This window comes from Vespa velutina, chromosome 6, assembly GCF_912470025.1.
Source record: "Vespa velutina chromosome 6, iVesVel2.1, whole genome shotgun sequence".
Classification (NCBI taxonomy): Eukaryota; Metazoa; Arthropoda; class Insecta; order Hymenoptera; family Vespidae; genus Vespa; species Vespa velutina.
The window spans coordinates 9,629,963-9,656,274 of NC_062193.1; the positions used below are offsets into that span (position 1 = coordinate 9,629,963).

At 40.8% G+C, this 26,312-nt stretch overlaps 1 protein-coding gene across 15 annotated transcripts in view; it reads left to right on the forward strand.

Moving 5' to 3' along the window:
- LOC124950087 (agrin-like) overlaps window positions 1–26,312 on the forward strand; it is a 240,663-nt gene that overhangs the window by 142,377 nt on the left and 71,974 nt on the right. The gene's annotated exons all lie outside the window — the stretch shown is intronic.

Consider the following 26,312-nt stretch of genomic DNA (forward strand, 5'->3'; position numbering starts at 1 on the left):
GTATACAATAAGGAGAGAATATTTCCGATCGTCGTATCAATATTTACCATTTACTTACGCTCTAGGAAAAAGAGGACGCTTCGTCGAGATACGAAATTTCTGTGGTATTACATCGATCCGATATATACATACGTATACTTTGTCCCTTTAACCCTCGGACAATGCCGGGGAGAAACGTCTTTGAATTAACTTCATCGTCGATAAGCTTGCCCTGTAATTTCAAGTAGACGTTTCCGAATTATGGGGAAAGGGCCGTTCTAACACGGTTGCACGCGTGTACGATAAGAGTGGGTGCATAGCTTTTAACGAAGTCATTCTGCCGATGTTAGTGGAACGAATCGGTTGCACGAAGCGTTTGCATTTGGTACAAAGGCATAAGCTATTACCGGTTAAATGAATTACTCGTTCCTGCGAGTGTTAGACGCAACCCGAGGAGCGTAATAATGCTTCTATCAAGTCCGCTCTCCTCTCTATTCTTCTCTCTCTCTCTCTCTCTCTCGAGCGCGCAGTCGCCTATTAATCGTGAATTAACAATAATCAATCGCATTATAACGATGAATTACTGCACTTCTTGAATCAATACAGTGTATGCCGTCGTACAGTGAGAGAAGACAGGAAATTGAAATCAGGGCCTATTCATTTTATGTTGTTATATGCTTAGATCAAAAGCAATCTCTTTGCCTCTATGAACGAGCGAAACGAGAGGAAGCGATAGCTTTTACGTATCATACGCCATTTACGGGGTTAACGAGGGCGAAATGATTATCCTCGAAATCGTGAGATCAAAGCACGATGGAAATCAATTTTCATATATTTTGTCCGACGAAAGAGTACATAGATAAATCTAGAATATTTGCAAATCAAAAGATACGAGAGATCATTTGATGCGCTCAGTCGAATTTATATTTTTTTTACCCAACAAGCAAATTCCTTTGCAATTAATCGAAATGCTTTATTACTACGATTAATGGGTTTTTCGATTAACATTCTTAACGATCTCGATAAAACTCGCGCTCAATGTCGATTAAAATATTACCGTGAAACATTCAAGCCACTCCGTTCGTTTTGTTTCGTCCTTTTGGAAAATCAAGCGATCTTTTGAAAAAAAAAATGACATAGAAAAGCGAAAAGCTAAGGAAAGAAAGAGGAGGGTGAATATATCAAAAGTGTGTAAGAATGAGTTCCTTTTAAAAGAAAATCGAGTCAGCTGCATCCCGTGTATTTTAATGAAAACATTTCTATCACGTTTGGAAGAGAAACCATCCGATCGAAAAGAAGGGCCAATGATGCGCGCAAGAGAGAGAGAGAGAGAGAGAGAGAGATAACGCTCCGAAGTAGTCCGAAGAAAGAAGGTAGCAAGTTTTGAAAGAAGGTCTCTTTGCACCGATAGGACGTGTCTGCTTCGCCACATTGTCAAACTTCTTTCTCTTAATCTTATCGTTGCTCCTTCTTCATCCTACGAGTAACCTACATGGAAAAGGAAAGAATAGGGAAAGAATGGAGGAAGAGGAATAGGATAAAAGAGTGCACGAAGGCAGCGATCGACCGAGAGAGAGAGAGAGAACCAAAATAGTTGGAATCCTCCACGTTCGAGCTGCTTGATATTCTAGTTGCGGTCCGTTCCAAATTTAATTTCTAGACTTTAGTCTTACGGAAGGTAGCCGATACTCACAGAGAGAAAGTGGCGAAAAGAGAACAACTGTGGGACGACTAGCGGAAGCATCGTCCTACGGTAGCAGGCAAAAAGGAATGCAAATCAGGAAAGAGTAACTTTTGTGCGCAAAGCTATACAATGTCGTCTTTCTCCTTCGATCGATTAAAGAGGGAAAACGAGCTCCAGTGCCATGGACTAATACCTACCTGACGTATAAACTATATTTTTTTTGCAAATTAAAAGAGAAACCGACGGTAGCTTATTTATCGATTTATCGAATAAATAGGTTTCGGGACGAACGTCCTTCGTGTAACTTTAGCCAACTCGTCTTTAATCGTTAGTAAGGATTAAACGTATAGCAGCTTCTCCATTATGGAGAAAAAACTCTTCTATTTACGAGATCGATCTTTCGAGAAGGTGATTCGAAAGAATCGATGCGACAACGAAAAGCTCGAGACAGATTGCAATAGGTACTCGCAGTTTGACTCTAATTAGGTAGGCGTTCGATCGATTTACGATGACCTCTGAAAGACCGAGAATGAGAGAGAGAGAGAGAGACGGTCGGATGGCTCTGGCGTTTCATCGCGAAAATAATAATCTAGAACGTCGTCCTCTCTATCAAGCGGCTTCTCGCATCCTCGCCGCATTGTACTTTGGCGAGCTCGTGTATCGACGGCACTCTGTCACCGATTCTACCTTCGTGACATTTAACGATCCGCTTTGAGCGGAACTGCTGCGGAGACGGAAGCTCTGAAACTGACAGATGGTCAGGCGGATGACGCAAGGGGAGAAATATATGTGAGAGACAAATATCGTAATCATCGAAAATACATTTAACTTTAGCAATTTATAAAGAAAGGCAAAGTTAACTTATTTTTTCTGAGTCGCAACGAATGCAAGGAACGATCGGGACACAAACTCTTTTACATAGAAATTTTGTATTGGCGATCGTAAATCGTCTTGGTGAAAGCCATCGAAGAGAGTGAGTGATTTGAAAAATATGGTAGCGCAGAGATGAGTGACGGACGAACATGGGAGAAATACAGAGAATAGTAAGAGACCGTATTGTCGAATTTCATCCATCGTCCGGAGCACGTTGCATAGGTCGCGTTCGAATCAACTCCTGCGTACAGAGTTGCACGACCGGACGTCACGCGCAGAGCTCCCTTTCCTATGATTTCGCCCGTCAACGAGTGTCATCGTCTCGACGAGGACACCGAGAGCTACCGCGACCATAGACGCAATGTTCTACGCGCTATTAACGTGCCGAGTAGTTTACTCCACCCCGTTCGAATTCTCCTTCTCTACGAAAACGCGATCGAATGGAAGGGCGCCTCGGCTTCGAGGAGAGAGAAAAAATATACCTATATAAATATCATTAATTCGATAGACTGCTACCGCTTTGTTCTTTTCTTCCTTTTTTTTTCTTTTTCTTTTTTTTTTCTTTTTTTTTTTTTTTTTTTTTTTTTTTCTTTTCTTGTTTTGTTTTTTGTTCCACTTTTACCAGGATCAATCGTCCGTCAAATACGTATCAACGAACGATAGGCGATAGGTGTACGTCTACTTTTAAATTTAGAGGAATGATCGAGAGTCAAGGATTATATATTTTCAATGCTCTCGTAGAGTGTGACAGAACGATCGATGCCAGTGGCCGACTTCCACTCGTCTCACAATTAATTTCGGGTCGCTTTAAGTGCCAATCGATGTCACGCGTACTACTATACGTCGAGGTTCTAGTTTTGAGAGATATCTCGCGTCGAGAGTAGCTTTAATAACGAAACACTTCAATGGTCACACCGTGAACACCTTGTCAGAATTTTGTTTCTTTTTTTGTTTTTCGTTCTTTCCTTTTTTTTTTTTTTTCTTTTTTCTTTTTTCCTTTTCTAGCTTTTTTTTTTTCCCCCCCACTCACTGCTATTAGCAGAGACAAGAAGAATTCTGCGAACGGCACATTGACTGACGGTTCTTCGAACCGACGAGCCAATATCTTCTCACGACGATGAACTCGAAGAGAGCTTAGAAAATATCGATGGGCTCTCTGAGATATAGACGCTCCTTGTGAAAGTAGAAATTCGCTCTTCCAAAGTCTTTGGCACGATCAGAGAGATTCATTAATTAAACTCGTGTAACTTTGACAAGTTTCCGATAGAGCGAACTCATCGCGATCTTGAATCGAATAGGAGACATCGCGGAACGACTACGACGACGATGGCAACAAACGTATTCTCTTGAAATTTGTATCTACGAGGAATGGAATAAAAATAGATAGGTTTAAAAATATTGCTATACTTCATCCGATAGGAGTTTTCCTTTCGTCCTAGTAGAATTATCGACTATCCGTCGGTTTCCTACGCGAAGAAAAAGGCCTTTCATCAGTGGCTCCTTGTTACCTCGTAAATCGATTTTCTGGCCAATCCTCGAAATTGGCACTTCAAGTTCCCCTTCGTCGAGTCGCGCCTGGACGTAAAGATACCTAACGTCGCCCAATTCCTTCGCTTATCCCCTTATCTCGATTATATCAGAAAGGATCTCTATATTAATAGCAATTAAATGTTTATTCGACTTTTAGTCGATAAAGGAAATACAATCTTTCGATAATGAACGTTTCGATTCGAAATGAGCATTTATGATTCGTGCGCTTCGATAACGATTATTAGCATCCTACGAAGAGCGATATAAAATATTGCTCCTTTTGCTATTCGCATTTATTTTATTGGTTTCTTTGATTTAAATTTCCACGAAAGAAAATGGAGAACTGCGAGAACGCCGATAACCATCGAATAGTGAAATTACTTCGAAGAGGCCCACCGGCTTCTGCTCTGACAGTTAAATAACTAGACTACTTAAAATACTCTCCATACCTTACTGCCGCTGTCTCGCGAAACGATTTGTTACTTCCTCCGCTTGTAATTACTTTCACGTTTCCCTTGAAACTCGTATAACGAGGCGATGCAGCCCGCAGACTTTTACATGTTTTCGGCTAATTGTAAGTCGGAAAGTACGGAAACTCTGATACTTTGTACTCTTTTCTCTCTCTCTCTCTCTCTCTCTCTCTCTCTCTCTCTCCCTCTCGTCTTCCTCTTTCATCCGAATGCTTTTTATCCAAGTTAAACGGTATAGACTGGAAGCACTTTAAAAGTCCGTCTGCAATTAATCAGTGGTTAAATTATATCAATGAAACTCTTACGGTATATTTAGATAAGCGCACGCATTTAGTATAAAGGAAACGTATTTTTGCTTTTCGATAGTGACGGATAGTGTGGATGGATTCTTAATAGTCGTCTGCTTTGAAACGTATTCTGACACTGGCATCGACGTTGAACGTGTCCCTGGATGAAGCTTCATTCTGCTATCGAAAATGGAAGAATCCACCATGGAAAGTCGTGACAGTAATGTCAAGAAGTGTATTTCCTTTCCTCCGAGCGATCCTCTTACCTATGTGTATAGAGACGCAGTTCGTCAAAACGTTTAAAAATAACGAATCGAAAGCTATAGCACAGATTCAGGGTTTATTTCAGAAGAACGATAGAAGGTTCGATTAGAAAAATTTTTTCCAAAAACAAACAACGGATTATAATTGTAAAGAATTTTACAAAATCAACCTTTGAACGATTTCGTTTCTGTACTTAGTCCGCGATGCACATATCGCTTAGATAGATATATGGTACGCAGCAACCCGTAGTAAACGTTGAAGGATTTCTGGGAGGTCGAAGACGACAAGAGTAGTCGCGCCCTCCTATTCCCCGTCGCCAAAGTCCCGACAATAGGTTTTTACTCTCCTTTCTCAATACGTCTCTATCGTCTCTCCTCAATGCTTGACGGATGCCCGACCATTTTACACTTTTTCTTTCCTTTCCTTCGGAATCCGTGCACGGATCAGCTCGGTCCTCTTTTCTTTTGTCGCAATCCATTCCTCCTTCTCTTTCATCTCTCGCGAATCCTCCTTTTTCACTTTTACTTTATTTTATTTGCTTTTTTTTTTTTCTTTTTTTTTCTATCATAGATCGAACCCCTTACATTTTTCACAAACTATAATGCTTTTCTCCTACTTTATTAATATCCTTATCCTATCCTTCGTTCTCGTACGATGAAAAGGATGAAAGGAAGGAAAGAAAGAATATTTGGTATCGTACGTACGTGAGAATATTTGCTTTACCTCACGATGTTTCGTCATCTTCTGAAAAAAAGAAAAAAAAGTTGACCGGAAGTAAGGGCGACGGTCGAACGGAATCGATTATGATGATTCAATCCTAATCCCGATCGTGCGCGTAGAAAAGATAGTGCGCAGGATCACGATCGTAGGAAAGCGCTAGATGGCCGTTTTAGAGCTAGATAGCGGGGCTAGATTGTCCGGTTCATCGAGCACATTATTCGGCCGAGGTCGTTCGGGATGATAGTGCGGTAATCGTGAACGGAGTTAGCTATATAGATATTTAATTGGCTGCATTTAAGCGCGCTTAGCAATTATAATCCGATGCGTTAGAGACTAACGACCTACTTTCGGATAATAGAGAATGGCGAGTAGACGACGATCGGCGAGGACGGGACGAGTTTCTAGCAGATTACTTGGCTAAATTTCCAATTTTCCGCCGTACCGACGGTGACGACCAATCTCCGACGGCGGCGCCACATACTTCGGTGTAATCGAATCGAGATTTCATAAAGTCCCCCCGAGGCAAGAGGTTAATTGCCAATTGATACGAAACGACGACGACAGTCTAATTTTTACAAGGTTAAAACGCTTGTCGTTTACCTCTTGAGAAATGCTCCGGGGAGTTGGTCTCTCCTTCTTTCATTCTTCGAGCAAGAAACTTTTATACAATTTACTTGATATATATATATACGTCCATATATACGTGTGCGTGTGCGTGTGTGTGTATCCGTTAGGAGCGCGACTACGAACGATCGACACGTACCGATCTTTTTTATTTATAGATATATTTCTTTATTTCTAGCTGTAATTCCATCTTCCTCGTCGGTAGGATAGACAGAACACGATATTATCTGTCGCGCGAAAGCTCGAGAACGAGACGCCTATCACCGATCATTTATTAAATCAGATTTACGAGATGAGACTTTTCTCATGGTCGATCGGTCAACGAAAACGGAACGAAAGACGGAACGAGATCGCGTTACTCGCGAAATGCATTTCATCGATCAGACCTTTTCATTTTATTCAATTCGTTCTTTGATTTATTATTCTCGTTGACCCGATTTAAGATACAAGAAAGATCAAATCGTTCGCGATACGCTCGTTATATCGTCCCTTATTTATCTCCCAACGTCAGAGGTCGCGCAAACTCAAAATCGATGTTACCCGAGTGCTCTACGTTCTTAAAATAAAGAGAACAACAAGAGAAGATAAAACGTTGAATTGGCTATGAAATGATAAAAAGGAAAAGAGAAAGAAAAGTAGATATATCATTTGTATCGAATGGTTACTCCTCCTAATTACGATCGCATTGAAGAACGCGATGCATCCTATGGCCAAGTTTAAGAGAATCTACTGTAACCTTGTCGTCGTTCGGACATGTAAAAAGACGCATTGAGAAGCTCGTCAATTTATCCGAAAAAATAAGAGTTAGGGAGGGAATGACAGATCGTTATAGTCGAATGAAACAAGCTCGAAGTAATCGAAAGCCGCGAGCAGGTGCGAACTACGTATGGCGACGTAACGGACTAATCTCGTAGTTCGGATCGGGGGCAGAAAAGTTGCGAAAATTGGAAATATCTGACAGATAAAAAAAAGCGCTGCTCGCGTAGCTATCTATCTTTATTTTCACGTAGAAACGAGGAATCGCGTTCGCGATAGCCGAGAATAATTTTGTTCAATTAATTCTGCAGATAACAATGGAAAACGGCATTGATTGTGAGAGACGTTATCGAGAACATCGTGACATAAACAATCCGCAATAGATAAAAGAAATCACCGGGGGAATGGATGAAACAAGGGATTTATTTTTATTCGGCTTTAACGAGTAAGAGTAAGATATCTGGGATAAACTGAAAAGTAGTATTCGATGGACGCGCAATCGATCGAAGAATCGTAAAAAGAAAAAAAGAAAAAAAGAAAAAAAAAAAAAAAAGAAAAGGAAAAAAAAAAAAAAAAAAAAAAAAAAAAAAAAGGAAAAAAGAAAAAGTTCCTTCTGAACCTTCTATTTAACGTTGCCGTCGAATCCGACGATCGTCTTCTTTTCGTGACGTTGAACGGATCGTTCCAAGACACGTCCGCCGTTAGAGAAATTCTTAAGGGATATTAGAAATCCGTCGGGAAGCTGACGTAGAGAGACCGAGATACGATCAAAGAGAGACACTATATAGGTATATAAAAGTAGTATACTTTTGCGAATAGAGAACGAGGACGACGGTTAGAAAGGACAGAGCAAAAGCGTTTGCGTTGTAATAAAAGCAAACGTTGTTGTTCCCATTTTCACAGATCTTGCATATAATAATGGACAGGAGATAAAGTAGTAAACGCGACAAAGTTCCATTTATAGAGAAACGCGAGGCCGGACGAATCGATCGAGCGAAGGAGGGAAACGGCGTCACACCACAGCTCCGAGATATGAATGTCATGATAAGAAAAGGAAAGGAAAAAGTCGAACGACGAGTCTAATAACGATAATTCTTCGATTCGAGAACAATGATTTTGCTTGGGAGGATGCAACGGTGCTAACGTAGGCGATAGCGTTTCTAGCGTAAAAAAAAAAGCTAACTCGCGGCATCCGTTGGAAGAACTTTGCGAGAATTTTCTCTCTCTCTCTCTCTCTCTCTCTCGCTCGCTAACGATCATCGGTCATCGAAAGATCGATCCATCGAAGTCATTCGAACGAATCCTAACTGCCTTATTATATAAAAGTCCTTCGACTTTTCTACTTTCCTACTTTAGCACGACTCCGAGGACAAGTTTTGCTTGGAACGCGATCTTATTATATAACCTAATGTTCGATTTTAATCCCCGATGGATGGTTCTTAGAGGGAACAGAAATATCGATCGACGTAAATATTTTTAATAAAATATATCGTTGAACGCGACAAAAGTCTAGAGTGTGATATTATTAAATGGAAACAACCTTTTTAACAAACAACGAGTAATTCTCGTTTGTACAGAGATGTAACACTCCGCGTAGGAGATAAGCAGGAAGAAGGAGAGAAAAGAGATGATAAAATTCATGGTCATGGAGCAAGTATTCGAAGAGATAGCAGAAAAGTAAAAGAAAGATACTTGAAGGATTACTTTTGTTTCCGCACCTCTCGCAAACACGAATACTTGGGTTTCTTTCGCCCCTCACGAGCTCGGCTCCTCGGCTTTCCGGAATCATCACCGTGCACCGGAGATCTCTATTCAAAGAATTATCAAAGTGCTGAGCTCGCTCTACGGCCTGCCTTAGCCACCGGCACGGATATTATGCATTAAACGCGCTCGGTAGCGTTAACCAAATTCATCCTCCCATTTCCTCTCTCCAATCTCCCTCGACACCTATGCCTCTAGCGATCGTAGGTTGGCTGGCTGGCTCCTCTGCCCTCCTCGGAAAAGTTTACATTTTCCGGAGAGGAAGTTTCTCGCATCGACGATCAGCAGGCACCCCGTTGAAAATTCCCCTTGACGAGTCCGCTCGTTTTCCTTCTTATTTTTCGAGATAGGCAAAAGTATACTTATTAAAGCGCAATCTACCCTATATATTCTTTCCGTCGGCGTGCATCTTTATGCGATATCTACTTTGTTCTCTCCTAAATAATTACTACGTTGCCTGAGAGCCAACACAAGCGACGAGAATTTCACTTTTCTTTTATATCGCAAAAGCTACGTTCTCGCTTTATTCTCAAGTAAGAGAAAGGTGATAAAGAAAAAGAGCGCATTGTGAAAGGTTGCCCGGATAAACGTTAAAGCGCGAAATGCGATTGCAACGTCGTTCGATATTATACGATATTGTAGTAAATCGAAAGACTAAAACTCGATGAAACGCGATTTCGAGGATTTTAACATGGGTGACATATCCTCCGGACCTTCATACGAAGGCGATAATCGACTTAATGAGAGATTTCAACGAGCGGTGGTCTCGAAACGATGCACATTCGAAGATAGTTTTACGGGCATGTATTAATATGGATCGCGCACGGTGGAGGGGGACAAAATTCTCAAGACTGATCCTTTGCTTTTATCTTTCATGGATAGTTTCGTTACGAAATAACATTGTTGGAATTTCGTTAACCCTATCGCAATTTATATCGAACATATGTGATAAGGTTTCGTATTAATTGAAACTCTGTGGGATGATAGATAGCTCTCAAGTGAAAAGAAAAAGAAAGAAATAAAACGAAAGAAAAGCGGCATATTAATTTCGATCTCCGTTCGAACCTTTCTTGCCGTTCTAGCCCGAATATTTCGTCGAACGCCACGAACGTAGAGAGGGAGAGAGAGGGAGGGAGAGAGAGGGAGAGAGAGAGAGAGAGAGAGAGAGAGAGAGAGAGAGAGAGAGAGGGGCTCGCCGATTTGTCACAATCGCGTACGCTCAATTTATACATTTTATTTCCGTCGATACGATGTTCCCGGTTGAAATAAAGCATCGAACTATAATGTATAGATATATCGAATGACGAAGATTCGATGGACCCTTCTACCGAGAATCCATAACAGTTCACGTCGTTCCCATGTATCGATGGTCACGGTCCTTCGTAGAGAGATCAAAAAAGGCAACGATAATAAAAATAACGTAAAACGCGCGAATCGTCAAAGTTGCTCGAGCTGATTTACGATCCGTTCGCAAAAGAGAAAATGCAGTTTTCATTTCGCGGTATCCGTGCGATTGACCGTGGTTCAAAAGATTCATCGATAGTTTGCTATTATTGCCTAATAATAAATCTGTCGGTTTGACACGTTACAAGTTCGATAAAGAACGCAATCGCTACCTCGGATTTCAAATAATTCCTCGGGGTTATATCCTCATCCCGTCCGTCCAAATCCTAGACCGTCCAAATGTATGTTAACGAGATTTTTCCACGATCGATCGATGTCGTTCAATGGGGGGGGGCCCCCCCCCCCCCCTTTAATTCTGCGATTATCGAAAAAGTGCGGACGGTTATAGTTGGGCCACGGCCAAAGGAACCAAGAGAAAGAAAAAGGAAGATAGGAATGAATAAGACAGAAAGCAAATAGTCATTCGATCGAGAGAAAAAAAGAACACATCGATAGGAATGGACGTTTAATGGATTAGAGGAAAGGGTTATCGTTCATCGTCGAAACGTCGCTTCTACGAGACTCCATCATTTTCAATCGTCGTGTTGCTTCGCAGATTCTACGAAAGCAGGGATCTCTTCCATCTCCTCTCCCTATTGCTCGCGTTCGTAGAGTAATAGAGGAGTCAGATCGAGGCGTAAGAAGGATGACAGAAGCGAAGAAATACGAAGGAAAGACAATTCACCATCGCTATCCACATACATCTTGCGAGGCTTACGTAACGTAACACCTCCCGGCAACACCACCGACGACAATGTCGCGAATGAGGGTAAAGAGCAGCGAGAATGCATATTGCTATCTCATCCTTCCGACATCGAAAGAAAAGAAAGGATTATTTATCTTCTCGCGAATTCGCGAGTAACGCGAAACGTTATTTATTCCTTACTCCATCATTAAAGTACTCCTCGCTATTACGGCTATTATATATGCATATCTCTCTCTCTCTCTCTCTCTCTCTCGCTCGCTCGCTCGCGAGATTACAAATTCTTCATTTCGAATCGTCGTTTCGTTGATCGTTGCTCTCGAGCTACCTGAATGAATTAAAACGAACGATTTACGACGTTCGCTCCGCCGTCCGTGAAGCGAACGACGCTTGCGCTCGCGCGTATAACGCGCCGTCGTTACAATCGTATCGTATTCGAAAAGTTCCGCCCTTCGGATCGACGTACTCTCTCATACATATGTAGGAGGTAACCATGCTATTTATGAACGTCGAAAGTTCCCGGGAAACCCCACTTCCCGCCGAAAGCGCCGTTCTAAATCAGTAAAGTTCTTTTTCCCCGTGGAAATCTTCCGTGGTCCCTACGCTTTCTCGATCTACGCTTTCTTCGTCCCCTTCTTCTCTCCTCTCCGATCGTGCGCATGTCCCGCGAAAGGAGAGAGAAGACGTTGAGAGTTCCTTCTCGCCCTTTATCGTGTACGCATCAGATTTCCCTTCCAATAACTAATACCATAAGTAATTATCCATTCCCGGCGATGGCGATTAAAGAGGACGGAAAAACGCAATACATCCTTTTCGATATCGATTTAACTTTGACGGCAGGCGAGGCAGAGTCATTAACCGAATTGAAAGCTTTTTGTCCGCGGCCACGATCCGACAGGATACGGATATAATGGATACTTAACAGGTCTGTATTACGCACCGTATAGAGTTCAACCCTCGTCGGTCAATTTTCGCAATATTCCGTTCGAGGATGCATCGGACCCTTCCCACTTTCAAATCCATCTACTATACGCTCGTCTCGTTCCCTCGGTCGTTGGACGATCAATGAGGTCAACGTCGATGCGAAGGGTACTCGATGTCGAATCGGTCGAGTCGGACGCACCTCCACGTCAACCACATCCGGCACAACGTATTAGCGTGAATAACCTTTGCGTTATGTATTTTCCATAGAAAAGAATGCATATATGCATTCGCGCAACGACCAATATATCAAAGAGATAGAGTAACAACGAACGGCAATGCTTTTTCTTTAGTTTTATTTTATTCGAGAGGTCCAAACGTCTCGACGTCGTTACTTTTTTCGAGTGACTATACCTGCCAGATTGTCATGCAAATGGGGGCTAAAGGAGCGAGGCGCAGCCTTATGCTCCCTTCTCCTTCTCGTACTGCAAAGTACGGTCCAACTATTATTACGTATGAAGTGGAATGTCTTAAGACGTAACCCGGACGTGAGGTACAACGTCAACGACAGTTTAAAATAGTTAAAAGGCCGAGTAACAGAGTCCTTTATTTGACCTCTTATTACGAAAGAAGAATCATAAGGAGGCGCGCGCGCGCGCACACCTGATTAAGTCCTTGTTTAAGTCGTCTCGAGCAAGACGGTAGTAGACACGTCTGCTCTCCGCTACCTTCCCTTCCTCAAACTTTTTACCCTAGTAATCTACCTAGCGAATTGTAGGAAATGTGTCTATTAAAACGGCTTTTTCCTCGGGGAAAAAGTGTCGACTCGAAAATTATCGGTCGTACCGTCCGCGTCCTTATCGCGATATTATTGCGATCGATTCGAATGAATGTCTAATGGCAAAGTTTTTTTATCGATTAAAATGCGACTAAAAAGCGGAAACAGGAAATCGAAATTTTTCTATATTATTCCTTAACGTATTTTCTTTTGCGAACCGACGAAGTTTTGAGAACCGACGATAGCCGAGATATATATTATATTATACATTGGTCGAATTTAAAAAGGTAACGATATTGTAGAGAAGACACCCGGTGTCTTGTCGTGTATCTCGTCTAAAGATAAGTTATAAAAGAAAGTAGAAGGGAAGAGAGTCCTTCCAGTTATGCTTGCGGAATCCCGCCAGCGGCATGTACGAATTACAAGTTAGACTTCGTTAAATTTTCACGGAGTGTCAGTCGCAGACTCTGTGCTGCGAGCTCAGCTAGACACGGTGGAAAAGGGGTGGACGACCAAGTTGCTCTATCCGTATCGCGCCGTGCCGTGCCGCGCCGCGCCGCGCCGCGCCGCGCCGGGTATATAACGTTCTCCTGAAAAATAGATGAGATTCAAAAGAGGTCACACGATCTAACATTGGACTCCGTACGGTCTCCTTTTCCTTGACAGGAAACATGTACGTACATTTTTCGCAGAACATCTGAGCCCCTCTCTATCGACTCGTCTGTGTTTGCGAACAATGCTTTCAAAAACGATGATTATTATTACTTTTGAATCTCTACTCTTCGATTAATCGCAAAGGAAAGAACAGGGAGGAAATCCTAAATCGGGGAAGAATCGGCCAAGTCGACTCTTTTTCCGTCTGCATTCAATTTTTCAATATACATGCACACATATGTATACACATCATATAGTTGCGCATGACTCATTCGAACAAGCAATTTTCTTCATTTTCATTCGGCAAGAGGGTGTGTCGTAGGTGAATCGTGATAATCGTTTTCCATGGGACTCTGTTTATGACGCTATGGCGCGCGCAAAGGGAGAAATAAAAACGCCAAGATATAAAGAAGGAAAAATGAACACCAAAAGAAAGAAAAGAAGAAACGAGAGAGAGGGAGAGAGCGCGAGATAGGGAAGAAGATATATATATATATATATATATATATATATACATACATATATATATAGAGAGAGAGAGAAAAGCGAAGCAACTCGTGCTTCCTCGGACACAATGGGATCGGCGCATAATAGAGTACCTACTTTGGCTTAGATTTGGGAATGGCTCTTGGGTGGGCTTGCGTAAAATGAGGCGGTTAATTACCTTGGCAAATTAAGTGGAAACAGCCTGATTAGCTGAATCTGTCTGCACACCCGATAGTATTCTACAACTCGCAAGTGGTCGTACAATCTTCGGTGCATTTCGGAGATATACATTATACACGCGAATAACAAATTCATAGAATTTCGTGGCCAGTGCGAGCTTGCCGCTACTTTTTTCTTTTATTAAGACAAACTTAACCACCAGAGGCCAATTTTATAACTGTAAAATCGAATTCTCGAGTAAGAGCTCCTTGGACCAGTGCTTATTATATAGATTAGCACGTCATTATTATTCCACGCTCCGTTAACGGAGACACGTCGATTATTATCGGCGAGTTGGATGTCCAATAGAATATTCCAAAGCAACGTAATTACGGTATCCAATTGCTTGTCAACCGTTACGTAATCGCGCTGAACGGTCATATCTGAGTAAGCTAGTCGTATCGCATTCGGGTTCTCGTTCAACTTATACTTTGATTTATTTTAAGGCTTCGAACAATTTCCATTATTCTTTGGCGATACTTCTTGGTTATTTATATTGGCTTCCCTTTCGTCGTTATAATAACACAATACAAGGTTGCTTTCTTTCATTAACGATACGATACTACGATACGACTTCTCTCTCCTATCACGGGAACGTACTTATTATATTTTCTCTATATCGTCTAGCGACGCGCACCCAGAAAGATACTTATATAATCCATCGATAAAACTTTGTAGATTTTCCAAATGATCGTTGTATTTCGAAGGCAACGAGTTTGTTTCGCTTTGCTTTCCTCATTTTCAGTCGACCGGTGAAAGTCCAAGCGAGGAAGAAAACGCTAGCGCGCGCCCCCGACGATTAACCGTAACCCGTGTACGCGGAATTAGCATCGTAATTGTAGAGAGCGAGACCACGGTTAAACCACCCTTTACCATCGGTCCTTCTCTTACTTTCCACTGCCCTCCCACCAGTAGCCTGCTGGAGTACACGCCCGATCGACCTGAGTTGACCTACTCTAACCCAACGACCGGCGCGTGACCTAACCTACCTCCATAAAGGAGAAAGCTGAATGACCGCGAACGAGGCGCCGATTTCTACATCTCTTTTTCTTAACGATGTCTCGCGCATCTGCCATTTCAACCGTTCGATTCCCCGACTGCAAGAAATATCTCTGTACGTTCCTTCGAAGTTAATCGTTGAATATCCTATTCCTGATGGTTCTATCGACTAAAATCCACCGATGTAAGGCACAATATAAACGATACGTGTTATTAATCGAACAGAGAAACGATTCTTGAAACGATGGTATTAGCGAAAGACTTAAGCTATTGACTCGACGACGTCCTATGACATATCGGATCGTCGTCGGAAGGCGTGTTTGTCCAATCGCAAGGTGCCATGTTTCTCCGAGGAATGCAAAGTGATCTTGGCGAGCGAATTGGTAATTAGCCGCGTTGCCAAGTTCCAATAACGATCCGTAGGTACACGGAATGAGATGGTGTCGCATCGGTGACGTGTCAGGTGGAAACGTTGGGTAACGGCAGCCGGGTCAAACGAGATGCAACGCGCGCGCGTCTACGTAGATTAGCGTTCGCCAGTCAAACGTCGAGTGTTCTAACCAAGACAACTATTGTGTCACCTATCCTCTCATATACCCAGTGTCTCGCGAGACGTGCCTTTGCAAGCTTCTTGAAAATTTGATGCATTTCTAACGTTTCTTAACGACTTTACGGACTAAAAATGGATCTACTAGAAAGTGCGCAGGGAAAACTCCGATAGTAAAATATCCAACTTGCAAAGATCTTCGGCTTCATATTTTTCGATATTTTTTTGGCTCTTATCCCTCCTCTCTCCTTACTATGCATATAAAGAGGAACACGCGAGAATAGAGAGAGAGAGAGAGAGAGAGAGAGAGAGAGAGAGAGAGAGAGAGAGAGAGAGAGAGAGAGAGAGAGAGAGAGAGACACCGTATATATATGCACTTTGAAAGGTCGCGCTCGCGCAAAGATGTGTATCGATTTCCGAGGGAGTTACTGACATACGCGCTTTCCGAATGTCGTCGCCCCTCGTGAATCTATTCGACGGTCCAAGATATCGGTAATTATATGAGTAACAGCCTCGAATATACGTACGTCGATAATCGTTATGTTCAAAGTCGTAACTCTGACGAAACCGAAGGAAAATAAGCGTATCGCTTTCGCTCATTCGTCCTAATTCTATCCTTAAGAATAATTTATTCTTTTCCGTTTCCATTATCGTAATTTTCTATCAGATCGATAATCCGTACATAAGCGGATGAACGTTCTCGTAAGATTACAAACTCGAAAGCATTCGAGTAAGTCGCATACGTACGATTGAATGCTTATCGCGTAGAAATATTTCATCGAGAATATCTCGCTATCGAGGAATTTCAAACGACTTTTCGATGATTCATGCCCATTCTTCTTATTTCATTTGTCAAATGAAAAGATTTCCCTCTCTATCATTCTCTTTCTCGTTGATTCTCATCGAATAGACACGGTACGTTATAAAGCTGAAAGGTTTGTACTTGAACGCGCGACGATACGCCGACATTAAAACCCTCTATTGGGGCTTCCAATAGAGGTACGAAAATACGGTACAATTTTATGGGATAAAGGTGTAAGGAAATACGCGCGAGGCTGTTTCATCTTGAGAGTTCTTCCCCAAGATTCATCTCCTCCTTCTTCTTTGGTCGTACGACTTTAAAGAGTTCACTCCCCAACTCCTCGCACGTTTTACTCCTCAATGAAAACCGTTCTGGAAAAGTTCTCCATTATATGATCGTCGCTCACGCGTAATTACCCCGGACCGTAGTCAAAGCACCGCTCGATTATCACGAAGGGCAGTGAAAAGGATTCCAGCCACGGAGACAAGGATATCTTGGCTGGTACTCGGGATAATTTCATAAGCACGAGTCCCGTCTCGAGGAGTTTTTAAAAATGATTAAAGTTGGAGCAGCGTTCCGGCCACTGCTCCTCCTCATCCTCGCGAATTTTTCTTTTCATCCCACTTTCTTATGGTTTGCCTGTTTTTTTTTTTTTTTTTTTTTTTTTTTTTTTTTTTTTTTTTTTCAACCGCACCACTTTCTCCTCCTTATCTTTTCTTTTATCTCTTATTATTTTTTACGAGAGAACAAAAATATGAAGCTCAACCTGACGAATAATGTATATGGATTTTTCTCCAACCCTCGCGTGTATAATTCGCGATCGACTAACAATTACCGATCGAAAAGTGCAAATTGCTATGCTATCTTACACGCACACATTTACCAAGGTATCATATCGTTATATTTATTGCACGACACCAGCATACTTTCAACAATTTTGTATTAATTATCGACGATTTACGCATTATCGATAATAATAAAAGATTTAAAAGTTAAGTAAGTATGCCGATCGTAAAAGTATTAAAAGTAATAAGTACCGCTTTACTTATTTATTACATTTCCTCGATTATATCCACGCTTTCTTGAACTTATCTATATTTTGTGAACGACAGATAATTAATCGATCTGCCATTTTTACCTTAAATTAGCCTTAAAAATAAGTTAACCTTAAAATTAGAACTCTAACTTAATAGTACTATTAAGAGATAAACGTGTTAGAGCGTAAAAGGCTACTTAAGAAGTTCTCCAATGGCTCCAAAACACTCGTCCGCTGTGTAGGTCGAAATTGAGGGAGGTTGATCCGTAGAAGGTTGAAAATGGACTGGCTAGAAATCGGGCTACCTTGAAAATTATGTAGTTTCAAACCATCTTCCGCGATGCACTGACTCTAATACGCGATAATTACTTATTAATTGCGAGACGACATTGAATTTCATTCGCTAAACTAAAACGTTAAAGAGGAAAAGAAGAAGAAGAACGAAAAAAAAATAATGAGGAAGGAACACTGACTCTACAACTGAGACTGCATTGCACGCAGCCGATCCAAACGGTGGTAAACGTATTCCTTAAAAAAATTCATTTTTAATCACGAAAACGCGAAAATGAATTTAAATTAACGAACAAACACTGCTTCTATCTCGTGATTTTATTGTTTTTCATTTATTATCGACGATACTACACTCGATTTATTCATTGATTCGAGCACAATTCCCATCATGATCTGAAACAAAAGGAAGAAGAAAATTATTAATATCATTGTTATAATAAAAAATTGTTCGACTTATTAAAGATGGATTTAAAAGAGAAATTTATTTTTACTAAAGCGTTCGTTCGACTATTACGCGGCGAAGCATCCTTCCCCGAGAAAATTACATATTAACGCAAACATCGTTTCTTTTACTTCGCGAATTTCTATTGAATTTGATTTTATTTAATCAGTTAATGTAATCAATATATAAAACTTGAGAGTAGCTGAAACATAGAAAAACTATTAATACCGCAAAAAAGTAATATCACATATATAAAGCATATTCTTGTTCTAGTTTTGTCTCTTAAAATAAACTCTGAAGCCCAATATCAATTGCCCAAGTCCCATCGCTCTGTACACGAAGACCCATTGTTGTTAATTCATAATTTTCCAAATTAAAACAATATGCGGCGAATAATCTAAAAAGGATACTAATTCCCATACTTTTCTACGTAATAATAAGCAAATATTATATGTAATATACGTATATCTAATGAATAAGAACGAAAATATAATTCATATAATAAAAGTACTACTTAGTTAGTACTCGCTTAGTTGAAACAAATTAAACCGATGCTTTCTTAGCTGTACGATATGTAAGAATGAAGGTTGTTTCTTCTCTCGCCTTGAGAGAGTAAAATGCTTCATTGTTTTGTTTTGGTTTTTTTTTATTCTCGGAGAATTTCTTGGAAATCCTTCAATGCTCTCTCCTTCTCTCTTTCTCTCTAAGCCTCGCTATGCTTTTGAAAAGAGATAGACGACTTACCTGACGTACGACGTATGACGAAGGACTACACAATGGCGTATTCGGCGAGGTACTATTTTCTCTCGTGGAGTTCTTGGAAAACTGAAAACTGTAGATCATATTACTCAAGATTAAGATTAAAAGTGTGTGTGTGTGTGTGCGCGCGCGCGCCCACAAGGAATATCCATATGTGTACGTGTCGCGCGTCGTACGTATGTAAAATAGAAAACATCGATCGATCACGATATAAATGCAAAAATATATATCAAAGCATCGTTAAGAAGCGAGTAAAGTATCGATATCGATCGTAAAAATAAAGCTAGAAAATGTAAGAGAAAATAGAACGCGATAGGCCATCCTCTCCCGTCCCCGGAGACACGCCGATATTATTTTTACAAATAGCTATTAAACGCGACGATGGGCCAACGATACATATTAAAAAACGTGTGTTCCGTGGAATCGTTTGGTGTACAGAAAGAGAGGATGTATGTTAGAAGAAATTATTCCAATTACCTATATCTAAGCGGAACGACGAAGTAATATATCGTGCAAGCGGCACATGTCAGGATATCTAAGATGGCGATCAAAGTAGACCCCCCTCAGTGCGACTACAGAGCCACACTGCGGATACATCGTTAAGTCAATGCAAATATGAATTTCTACAACTGTTATTGATAGAAAATATTAAGCTATAGGAGCGTGAAAATCATGACAAATGTTATCAGTTGGTATGTTCAAGATTGGCAGTAGTTTCTTAACGATATAATTACATACGTTTTTTAAACAAATAAATACGTAAAATGAACATACACGCTTATCATGCATACTTAATAGATCTTTTCTATGCTTTCTACCTGTAAAAGTAATGAATAATCAAATGATGGAAAGAATTTATTTCTATTTATTATATATCTCCTTTAAAAATATTCCGAAAAAATAATATTTTGTCAACGATTTTTCTCTATAAATATTTCATGATAATTATCTATAATTTTTAATCTTGAAATGATGATGATGATCTCATTATAATAATCTCGTATCATCAATTGGTCAGTCTTAAGAAGTAAAAAGAAATTGGAGCGACAATGATACTAAACGGCTACTATACTTTTACGACAGAACTTGAGGCATTCAGGCAGAATTCAAAAAAATTAATTTCTATGAAAAATTTTTTCCTTCTCCGAGTGCTTTTTATATCGGCATTTAAGCGTGCGTCATCGACGCAACCGATATAGCCCATTTCTAGTGTTTAGTACGCTCGAATGGAAGATTTCTCGAGACATTTGATAATTACTGGCCGCGTCAGAAATCCTTGAAGGATAAATTAATTCCGCGTCCGCTCCCTCAGGGCTCGTTTCCATTTATCGACGTAGAGGATAGAGGAGAGAGGGAGAGAGAGAGAGAGAGAGAGAGAGAGAGAGAGAGAGAGAGAGAGAGAGAGAGCAGCTTCTCGCGAACGAGCGACGTCGCGCAAATAAACGCCAACAAAGGCTGTTCTACTAATACAAATAATTAATTAGCGAATCTTTTATTTGATAGGCATATAACGATCCTCGCGTCGAGTGAAAATGTATTCCATTAATACTTTCATTCATTGTATTTTTTTCATCGACGGATCTGCGTTAACATCGAAGATCTTCGTAAGAAGCTCGCAAGCTCGATATCGCTCGATATAGGACGAAAAATTTGGAAGAACTAACTAATTGATTCTAAATCTTCGTTCCTTTGATCGGTCGTTATAAAAATGTGGCTTCGCTTTAACGTCTGTCCAGAGGAACGTATTTAAAGGAAGACATTAATCGGATCCCAGCGGTAGATAGAGACGGCTCACTGCCGTATAATTACCTCGAGCGGAGAGACGGCCGAGTTTAACGCTAATAAATGATCCCAGACATCTTCTTATCGAGGAACCCTGGTTTTACCGTCGACCGACGAAACTTGATTTTTATCTTCTCTTCGAGGGAAAAAAGAAAAGGAGCCATGGTATTTCTTACGATTAAGGAATCAAACTCCTTTGATACTAATTCCTAAGTCGAAAAGAAAGATATTCGATTATATAATAAAGGTAATACAAAAGGTAACGTAATAACGTCCAACGATGTAATATGTTATATATATATTTAGCCGAGATTAATAAAGAAATAAAATAATAGATATTTATTATGAAACGATAACAAAAGAAAATAATATGCAGAATGTTGGTCTTTTCGGACATGGAATGGCTCTACTAACTCACTCGGTTTTTTCTTCAAGGCTCTCCTCTCCGTTGTCTTTTCTCACGTACACCCCGTACAATTAGCGGCAATCCTTTTTACTCTTTGTCCTATTCCTTGTTCCACTCTCTCTGAGGTTTTAAACAATGTGTCCTTACCAGGGACGCTTTGCCGATCGACTTACTTACGCGCCACACACACGCGGCACTAGCAAACTCTGGAATCTTTTAGGTACTCTAGAAGAAAAAAAAAGAAAAAAGAAACAAATTTATTGTCGTTCTTTTAATCGTCATCTTCATTTGTTTCTTACTCCGCGCGCGAGCGTTGAGAACATATTCTTTGAAAAGCTTATACATACGATACAGAAATCTATATTTAAAAGGTAAAACTTTTTGCGAATCAATCATTGGGTTTTGTCTTCGAACTATTTGCCGATTACTCCTTTGGTTACGCTCGAATCTTCTTCGAACATTGCATCGATGCAAAATGGATGCTATAACCGTATCCAATTCTGCTTTTTCCAACGAAAAGCGTTAAAATGTTTTTCGAACGAACGAAAAACATTTTTCTTCGTTACGTTGAAGTAACAATTTGACAGTCTCGTTAGGGCAAATGGCAAAGTCTATAAGAAGTTTGCACGAGTTTTTTTAGCTTTTTACAAAAAATGCCACTAGATGGAACGCCACAGTCGAAAAGAAACTTGAAAAAGATGTGGAGTAAAAGAAGAGAGAAAAAATATATAGGCAGCTAGTATTTCCAATTTAACAGCATGGCCAAGTTCGGTATTCAGTACGCATCGCGTTTAACAGCGTTTCCTGGAACTCTAGTTAATTGAGTTTTATTCTCGGCTTTCTTAACTCGGCGCAGGAGGTACCCGCTTCCTCCATCGTTCCCATCTATTATCAACGTCGTACTTACCTCTCCTAGAGGTTTCTTCGGACGGTACCTTTTCATCATTGAATTTCGTAGGACGGCTTCTCTTACTCGCGAAAGCGTTGGCCACGTGGTACTACGAAAGCGACATATTATCGAAAAGTTCGATAATTTCAATCGATATCGATTTGAAAATCTAAATCTTCTCGATCGATTTCAATTCCATTAGGTTCTCAAATTCGCCAATATCTTACCGAAAAGATATAAATTTCTCGAGAAAGTTCATCGGGAATGTCTGTTCGTAAAACGATTATTACCGTTAATGAATTGGAAAAAAAAAAGTGGGTTATACCATTGCTTTCATTCCTATTATAACGTACTTACATGGGCCTTGATGCTAAAGCAACAAAACACGGTCGATTGGCTCTATAGGAAAAAATCTTGTAAAATTCGACGACGCGTCGTTGAAATATAAATCTTCTTAAGGGACTATGGCTATATTTTTTATTCGTATTGATCTCTACTAATATAAAAAGTCGAAGAAGGTATTAGCGCGCAAGCCGTGTCAAATGAGAGAGATAATTCCGTGTATAAACCAAAGGAATAAGGAATTCTTTTCCCTGAATAGGTGGTTCCATTTACTAAATATTTACCTGGACTGTCGTAGTTACCTATCTTCGTGACAACGTGACGATAGGGGTAACTACTTTCTCGAATCAACGATCAAGACGGATTATGATTGATGAGAGAACAATCAAGAAAGCGGAAGTCGAACTGCGCAAACTCTAATCTCTAATCGAATCTTTCATTCTTACTTACTATTAACGATTACTTTCTTCCGCAGCGTATAATTAAATAATTAATCGTACATGAATTGTTTGCTTACACGGAATAGGTAATACCTTTTATCAATGCATTCTTATCGTTTAGCCGTCGATTTATCTATACGAGTTTAACGGGTCCTTTCTCAAAGGAAAATTTTCCGTTGACCTTATTTCACGATAATAAATTCGCCGAGCTCGCACGTTATTAAATATAAATGACGCGATCATAGACGATCCTTCCCTAAAAACTAATGAGTCTATTGACACTGTCCTCTGGGACATGGCTGACCAGAGGATTTTCACGGACCTTTTTTCTTTTCCTTTCTTTCTTTCCGAGACCCTTCTCCCAGGGGTCGTGTACGCTGACGGATTATACGTGAAAAGTATTAATAAAGCCTCCGTTTTGACAGGGATCTGTATTTCTGACCTTTAACCCACATATCCCCAATTCATTTTCGAGGGTTTATTTTGGAAGAGAGAAATGGAGAAAAAGGGAGGGTTTCTTGTGCCTGGGGACACGATTGGAACATCCTAGATTATTCGGCTTAACGGAACGGACACGAAAATATCTGATTCCTCCATCCGTGCCGAGTTATTTCGAAGGAAGAATGTATTTTCTTGCTTTTCATACGTATGTAATCATACGTTTCGAGGATAAGAAAGAAGATCTCTTCGAGACGATAAGTATATCTAATATAGGTATACCTGAGGTAATCGCGTTTGAAACGACTTGCTCCCGAAGAGGGCAAGTTGGGGATCCATACACTCTGGTTGTACAGGTAATGCCCGGTATTACGATCGTCGTATGAAGAACGAGCTTGTTCGCGTCTGCGACTTCCTCGTTTCTTCTTTTACAATGTGCGAACTTAAAGAAAAACGCTAACGAAAAAGTAATAGCCTCGTAACGCTCCCATGTCCTTCTCCTTCCTGTCGCGTTTACGACATATGCTGACGTAAGCAAGCATCATAAAACCGAGTACGCTTGCCCGTGTAATTTAATTTCCTTCTCTGCCTCAGAATTTATGTTTCTATCGCGTCCGTTAGTTTTATTTGATTAAAAAATGATGAAACATTGTTCGGCGAAACGACAGAGAGAGAAAACTTTTTAATAACTACCAATCTCTGCTCAATTTGCTGATTCGATTATAATTAAATGTGCCCATTTCATAGCTCGGTGAATATTTATGCTATGTTTTTGAATGACTCGAATACGAGCTGCTCATTGTCAACCAGCAGAGCCGCATGGTCGACCGAGCTTTTACGATATTTCGTTCGCTCATGAACGAAATATATCGAACGTTCGGCATCAAAGGGGTCGGTGTGCGTTAAAAAATGTATTGTCGCTATTTGAAATGGATTCGGTGCTATTTGATATTGATTAACTTTGTCGGTGAATCACTCGGGACGGGTGTTTTTGCGGTTCTGCCGTGACATCCTTTGATTCCTTCCTTCCTTTTTTCCTGCACTTGTATTCATCAAAAATGAGATATATTACATCGTACATAGAGTCGTAATATTATATGCCTTCAATAGTAAATCTTTTTCTTTCTCTTTTTATCACGAACTACGCGTTGAAAGTCATCTTTCATTCGTCGATGTCGTCGGTAGTTGCAATTAAAATAATTGCTTTTGAAAAGAAACGTAAGTTTTCGAAGGAAGGCGACGCGCGGAGTGGAAAGATCGATAAACGCGGAGAAATCTAAACAAGGAGAGTAGAGCGGGTTAACGCGAGCTAACTATATAGGATAGGGATCGAATCGTCGGAGCGTTGACCCTCCCAACGTTAACCGGCTATAAGCTGCAGGTTACTACTTAACGTAGTCCTGTTTATCGTAACACGATAAAGTGTCCGGTTCTTAATTACCTTTTTATAAACTACGTGAAATATATAAGGGCGATTGCATCGGCGTATAGAAGAACCATTCCCGTCGAACATTTTTCGATTGTTTGTATATTATTTTATAATAGAATCGCGAGACCTGTCCCGCTCCTCCTCCTCCTCCCTCCCCCCACCCCACCCCCCCCCCCATTCCTCCTACACGTTTCTTTTTTTTTCGAGCGTGAGCAATTTTTTATTCGTATAGGCAAAACGTCATTAGGAAAAACAATAATTTCCCTTTTTACTCTTTGTTCGAACGTAAAACGCGCAGAATTTACATATAGGGACGACGCGCGCCCGAAATTAGCCTATGTTTGGAGCGTGAAATCCTCGTGTGAGTATATATTAACGAAACGATCGCGTGGGTTCGATCGATAGGCTCATATGGTAAAAAGTGTAATTGGCGGTGACACGTCAAAAGCAAATATTCGCCGTAAACCGAAGCAAAGCTCGCAACGTACGCGCGTATGAGATAGCTTTTCGCCGTTGACAATTTGTCTGGAAAATTCTCCATAAAGGCCGACCGTGAGTAAACACCGAGATCGGACTTTATTTATATATGCGACGAGAACGTAGATGCGACGTAAAGTAGATCGGTAGATACGAAGTCCTACGTAATAGGACGTAATATTTTGAGCGGCTACTATATGCCTTATACTTAAATTACGACGTTTAATCCTTTTAACGTAGGTAGATGTAGGTAATTCAAAGGGTGTCCGCAGGTTGTCGTAATCGAGAGAAAGAGAACGAAGAGAGTGTATAAGCTTTCGGAAAAGAGATAAAAAAAAGCCTGAGGGAAGAGACGTAGGAGAGTGACGAATGAGAAGAGGAGAGTCGGCCTTTCTTTCGATATCGGTCAAAGTAACGAGAGTCGTGGAGTCTCTCAAAAATCATGAAAGACGTTTCTCCTTCGACGAAGAGAACTAGGAAGAGAAGTCGGACAGGAAAAACGGCTCTTTATCGGTCTCTTTTGGTGACACCCTCCGCCGACACGTCGTTCAACGATCTCTTCTCTACGAGAGAAGCCGGTGTTGGAGCGAGAAAGCAAAAGAAAGAAGATAGGAAAAAAGAGCCCTTTTCGTCTATCCGCAACTGTGGAAAAAGCGATTGACCTCCTAGGTTGGCATGAGCTGGACGATTTTTTTCACCGCTCGGGGATCAACTCGTCTGCTATATTAATGATCGTGGAGCATGGATTATCCGACGAGGTTTCTCAAAGCGAAGCTTCTCTCTCTCTCTCTCTCTCTCTCTCTCTCTCTCTGCTCCATTCGTACCAACTTTCTTGGAAAATTGATTGTGCTCCTGCGAACCTGTTCTATGTTGGGCGAGAGCTACGTGAAAAAAAGGGAAAGAACGAAGGAACAAGTGCGCGCGCGCGCGCGCGCAAGAGAGAGAGAGAGAGAGAGAGAAAAAAGTTGAAAAGTTGAGACGTTGAGAAGTATGGCCACTGCTGCCATTGGTGGTTTAGCGTCAAGAAAAAGAAGGGAGAGAAGCTTCGGGTGGACGGGTTCGATAATCTGTCTTTTTTTTC